The sequence below is a fragment of the Protopterus annectens genome, chromosome 14.part0 (assembly GCF_019279795.1).
Source record: "Protopterus annectens isolate FY-2018-M chromosome 14.part0, PAN1.0, whole genome shotgun sequence".
Taxonomy (NCBI): Eukaryota; Metazoa; Chordata; order Ceratodontiformes; family Protopteridae; genus Protopterus; species Protopterus annectens.
The window spans coordinates 190946528-190953331 of record NC_056748.1 but is presented as its reverse complement, the minus strand read 5'-3'; the positions used below and the strand labels follow the sequence as shown (position 1 = coordinate 190953331).

Sequence of the window (6804 nt, the reverse complement as noted above, 5' to 3'; positions counted from 1 at the left end):
AATCTGGAGAGAGCACTATTAGTTACAAGCACCACAGGAGAAGGCTGATTATTATGAGGAGAAAGTGCACTTTTGACAGCATGACCTCATCAGTGTTCTGCAGAGAGGATGTTTCTGTAAAAAGTGGGATAAGGGAACTGTCTGCAAAGCTAAATGCATTTGTCCCGGTCCCCTTCAATAAACACATCACACCGAATGAAATTTGACGACCTTTATTAAAACTTCCATAACATAGCTTTGTTTTCCAACTTTGTTATTTACAACAGCACAAAATATCATTGATTCTAAACACAGCACAAACATCCTTGTACTGTTGATCAGGGCAATGTACCTTCACCCTGCCCCAGTAAGCACCATCCATACCTCTGCTCACTTACTTTACTTATAAAGTGCTATCCTTGTAATGCTAATCAGGGCAGTGTACCTACTCACCCTGCTCAGTAAACAGGGTACATACCTCTGCTCGCTTACTTTACTTATGAAGCAGTGCCCCATCTCACTTCATACACCATTCATTGAATTACCTTCCACCAAATAAGCAGCATCATTACCTCCGCTTACTCATCTATTCAGCAAGCTTCCTCCAGCTGCTCATTTTCCTTTCCACAGCTCCTTGAAATAAACATCCATACACCAGAGGGGAAACAGAAGAGGGCAAGCCTGTCCCTCTTCTCCACCAACCAGCCTGACCAGGCTGTTCCCCCTCCCTTCTACCAAAAATTGTTCGACCAGCTACCTCCCATAATAGGAAGGGTTATGTCAAACATCATTCGGTGTACCCATCATCTGTAAACCCCTTAGGATTCTGCATACCATCGCTGAAACACACCATAATGAAACTAAATAAAGTAGAATTACCCATTACTCCACAGTACCACTGGGACATCTCATCCAAGGCAATACATTCCTTAAACCACTTCCTTCCAGCAACTAGTCATGGCTCAACCTGTACAGAATAACAATCTATAGCCACGGCCCTGTCAACTGTAGCATATCACCTTAGCCCACCAAACTACCCAGTTCTGGCTGTATATTAACCCAATTACTGTAGGGAATAATCTAACTCCAAAACTTTAATGCCCTAACCCTAAATTGCAAAAAAACAAAAAACCCAACACCCCTTGATCTAGTTCCTGAAAACTCACCTATTTGCAGCAATGCAGTACTCTACGTGCCCAGCCATAAACACCCCCAATTCATTCATTACCAAATGACAATCTGGACTAGAACCCAGGCCACCCCACTCAGAACCTCCTATCCTCCTAGCAACTGCCAGACTAAAACACTGAAACTACTAACCATCCTTAACCACTACTTGTCCCTGGTCTTTCCCCTCAAAGGTTCACTTCCCCTATGTTACCTCTACCTGTAGTAAGGAATCAAAACCCTGACCTACGGCTGTCATATCCTGCAATCAATCTTCCCTTAAACCTTCTAGCTCCTGTGTAAGCAATGCACCTAGAAGCAATGATTAAACTTCACTGGCTTACAAAAGCCATAAGGCTTTAGCCTAATAAGTTGCTGTACTTCTATGAATGTCATAATTCTACTTATCCCGTGGGATCCCCAGACTCCCCATAAATCTCCCCAACAGTTTTTCCCCTGGCCCCCCCTACCTACCTCTTCCTTAGTTGCCCCCTATACCAATGCACTAATCAGCTCCCCCTAATTGAACACAGAGCTCTAACGTGCCTTGTAAGGTGATTACTCCAACCTTTATTGTGCCCCATTCCAGTGGCAAGAACACCCATTCTATCCAAAGGCATCACCTTTCAGATCTCCTTTTCAAGCCACAGCATGATGCCTTCTGCACTTCAGCAATCTGCATGGAAAGAAAAAACAATAAATTCTACGTGCACACATACCAATAATTATTAATGTGGAGGCACTGGCAATGACCCCTGCCACCCCCATCAAGTGTTTGCCAAACTCTTCACCAAAACATGGGACCAGTCCCCTCTTTTTTTTTTTATGACTCATATTCCCTTTGGACAACAGTGATAAGTGCTACCCGCAAAAATAAGAGCTGAACTTGTCTAGCTTGTAATCGCCCCAGAGCCAGTAGCCTAATAACTTCCTATGATATTAAGAGTGCTGTGACTCCACTCCCCTTACCTGAACCCCATTCACAGTGACGTGCCTTAATGAGCACTAAATAAAATGCATTACCTGTACCCTCATCAAACTGACTACAGGCACCTTTCAAACATTGATCTAACATACTGAATCGGTTAGTAGAACAGATTGCACAACCAATTAACCCTGAGATCACAAACTCAAATGCCTGTCCTTCTCTGGCTAGCAGTGTAAATCCTCTACCAAAACTCAACAACTTTGAAATCTACTCACTTCAGTCAGTAACTGTTGCCCACTTGTGCTCCTCATGTGCAACCTCCTCACTCACCACTGATTCCATCATCTGCAAACTCACTGTGTAGCGCCACAACTGGTGCTTATCACACCACCATCTACAAAGAAATGGACAAAAGTCAATCCTCTAAGAGGTAAAGAGGTAAAAAGGTAAAGAGAAGGCTCCACCTTATATCCACCTATTCCAAATTAGAGCAGCAGCGTTCCAAAACCCCCATCTGGAAGAAAGAAAAGACATGTAAATCATCTAAAATACATAACGCACATTTCAAGACATCTTCACAAACAACCTATCCTGCCAACCTGGGAAGGAGTGTACCACTGCCACACACATTTATGACAAAGCAGTCATAACTGAAGCTATGCTTCCAATGAACCTATCAAACACCACTATAAATTTAACTACGAATTGAGTATGTTACAACTAGACACCACACCTGAAGGGACCTATCAATATCCACAACCAGGGTAACCTTGCAATTCCATACCACATCACTTAGCGCACTGTATAAGCCAAGCTAACTTATATTGTAAAACCATCTGCCTAGCTCTTAACCTTCCATCTCCCAATGAGGTACACTAACCAAACATAATGTCGAACAATTGGTTAAAATTCAGCAAACCTAATAGCTTACTAGCAGCTTACAGTGCTATCAAGGGGACCCACTGCAATATTGCCCCATCAACTCTTTCAAATGTAATTATGACTTAGTACTTCCTTCCAACTCTTTTTTTTTTTAAACCTGCTTAACCTTCCCAGTTGAGGCTGTTAATATACCATACTAAACCATTAGTAGGTGTACCACCTTCTGTGCATTTGTTCCCAGTTTGCTTGCAAGTAGTGACAAAAAACTCTAACACACATATACCTCCCAACCTCTTAGCCCAGACAATGTGGGCAAAGCCCATACTTCTCCACCACTTAAAGCAATAAGTGTTTCCAATCCATAAATAAAAGAGGGGGCCGAGGTGTCCTCTGAATAGTAAAAAGTGAGAAACTCAAATGTCTGTCATTATCTTCTAACTTCAGGCTTTAATGCTTTGCCACTAACTGCCAAAACTACAACTCTGCACTAATTCCGCTGCAAGACACAACCCCCATGGATCCCTGCACCCTAGCTCTCAACAGATCTGAGACAACTCCAGAAATAATCAGTAACACAGAAAACATAGCTGTGCAATTAACTAGAGACATGGACAGAATATGGGCATGAGAATTAATAGTTTCATAAAATAGCCTTTATTTAATGTAATTAAAATTCAGCATCTCATGTTCTACTTGTGTTTGTGCCCATTTTTGGCTTTTCAATTTTCTTTATTTCTGCCGTATGTATTGAGTGTTTGTTGGTGGGTGTGTATTTGGTGTGTGCCTTACAATATGTATGCATCTGTACATTAAGTTATAAATATGTATATGCATGTTAATGTATGCAGATGATCTATATGGCTTCGCAAAATACTGAGATAATTCATTTTACAATAGTTTATGGCTGTTTTCCCAATCATATTAGGGTTGTAAAATACTGACAGAAGCTATGATAGTGAGGATGTTTTTTTTTTTTTTTTAGTGAAAGTGATTTTGTTATTGTTTCACCTGCCCTCTGCAATTGTCTGCCACTAGTGTTTATTAAGGTCTAGCTTTTAAATATTTATGTGGCATAACGGATTAAGCTTTGAGCAAATTACTTTATTAGTGCTAAGCTGGTCTGAACATTTTTAGTATCTTGTGGGTGTTCTGAATTTCTGTGTAGTTGATAAGCCATTTAAAACGGTACAGCCAAATCTCAAAATGTTTACTCATTAAGAAATGACAAAAATGTCACTAGTCCATAAATGTTGCTCCAACAGTATGGAAATGATCGCTGGATCCACCAAGTCTGAAATTATTTCTGAGCTTATCCAATAAAGTTCATGACAACCAAGTTTAGGATAGTGTTGGCAAAGAGGCAGTCTGCAAAAGCTCGTTTTGGTGATATGCCAACAAAGTATCCTTTGTTCTGAGGGTTTATCTGTATTCTCAAGCACTGCTAAAACAAAAAAGCCCACACAGGAGATAAAACCAGACAAAAAAGAATTAAATGAAAATGTCCCAACCAGCAGGAAATACAAGAACTGCATGGCTCCAGTAAGCAAGATGTAAAACAGACAGGCATCTAACAGCTTCAATTTGTGAGGAAGAGTAGCAAGATATTCATCAAAAAAGCAAGCTGCTACAGACAAAACTGAGCCTGGGGATCCTGTACTGCCACCCGAAGAAGACATACTGTAAGAAAGATAAAATTCAAAAAGAAACCACTCCAAAATACAGGAGAATAAATGTGCACCAACAGCCAGCACTGCAGACTTATCCTAGAACTTTACACGTTCACCGCAGCAACCTATGCTCGTCTGCCCACTCCACGGCAGCAACCTCTTCCGCAAGGAACCCACAGCCACAGAATGGCTGGCTCGGCTCCATCTGACCCACAAACCACCGCTGAAACCAGTAAAGATGAGGCAAGATCCATAAAACCACCACTAGTGGATGAAAAGGAAGGGCACAGCCTCTGCAAAGGACCACACAACTGTTTTGTTTTTTTTTTAATAAACACTCTTCCCCAACAACACAATAACACCAAATGTTCCCTCCCCACCAACCAGGAGACTGAGCCACACTACTCCAAAGCCCCATCAGCAACTGACCGGGATCCACTTCAGCAACACAACAGCACCACAGGGACAGAAACGACTATCAAATAAGGGGAGGGGGAAAGTAAGGAGGATTTAAGGCGTCCTACCAAACACAGCCAGAAAAAAGGTCTTTCATTACCATGTCTTTATAAGGGATGAAATCTGACTCTCAAAAGCTCGTCAACCATATCGGGAACCCAGTCTTCCCTGACTTGCGCAACTCTAACCATCTTAAGCACTCAGCCCTCGAAAGGAGGCTCTGCCTGTGAATTAACCACCAAAGCACCAATAAGAAGCCACCACTACTGCTCTCAGCAGATACTACATAACCACACAACACCCCAAACCAAGATGCAAACCAGATCCAAGCAAATTAACTATCCACCAACAAATTCCCCACAATTTCACCCACAAGCCCATCAATCTCACTTATCCCCGGCCACCTCACGCTGATCATGGCTACTTACCAACTTTAAGCATTTGTTGATGTTACTCATCAGAACATGCACTTCTTATTAAAGTTCTTACTTATGTACCACTTTCCTCAACATCCAATGCCTACCAGCTCCAAAGTTCCTACTGGTCGTCATGGACGTAACTTGCAGTAGCAAGTTCATGCCAAAATGGGATTGCTTACCCAGCTACACTTGTCTAAACTTCTTAAGCCCCTCCCTACCCTTATTTCATTTCCTCCCAATCCTCCCTGCCGCCACTTAACCCTTTCACTTCCCCAACTCACCAAACACCCACTAATATCTGTCTAAACTCTTAATGAAGATGTCCCGGGACAACTTGGTTTGCTGCCAAACTTCATTTCCCTGATGGGAAGTGGATATAGCACTAAGTGTCTCACACACACACACACACACACACACACACACACACACACACACACACACACAAACACACACACGCACACACACACACACACACACACACACACACACACACACACACACACACACACACACACACACACACACATACATACACACACATTTCTTGTGTTTAGCATTGAACTTCCTACCTACTTACACAATCTAGAGAGCACAGTATTATTTGCATGCACCACAGAAGACATCTGACCTTGAGAACATGAAAAAGCACATTTGTAATTGTTAAAATGCCACTGTTTGGAACTGATGTTACTGTGCATCACATGTGTGCACAGTACAATGTAACATTATTGTAATTGTCCCATGTAATTACATACCTCTCTACTAACATTTAGATACTGTCTTTCATGTACATTGCATTGCTGTAAGGGGACACTTACCTGTTTCATAGTATGAGATGCCAGAGAAATTTGCAGTTGTAAAACAGTGGATTATCAATAATACTTTCCTGCCACCTAATGCCAGGATGATTGCATACCTGTATTGTTGCATACTTGCACAATGTGAACTGACAAGGCAAGCATACAAGTCATACATAGGACAGTGCACTGCAGAATAACAGTGGTGAATTATGTGTGAATAGGTTTACCAAAATTGTAACACTGTTGCAAGTGTAAACAATTGAGAGCAGACATACATTAACAGACTAAATTAATTGTGTCAGCATTACTCTGCAATCAGGATAACCTGTTGACAAACTTAATGCAGTCATACAAACGTTATGCATCCTAAAAAGATAATTATTTATGTAATTGTTTATATATTGAGCACAGTGCTGTCAAGCTGATTTGAACTGCTGATGGCAAAGTCATAATGCATGTGTAATTATGCCTTGAAGTACTGAACTTAGAAGTACTATGTGTTGCTC

At 41.5% G+C, this 6804-nt stretch overlaps 1 pseudogene; it reads right to left on the bottom strand.

Annotated features, from left to right (window-relative positions):
• Positions 1 to 4265: 4265 nt before the first annotated feature.
• Positions 4266 to 4632, bottom strand: LOC122788780 (annotated as a pseudogene).
• Positions 4633 to 6804: the final 2172 nt, after the last annotated feature.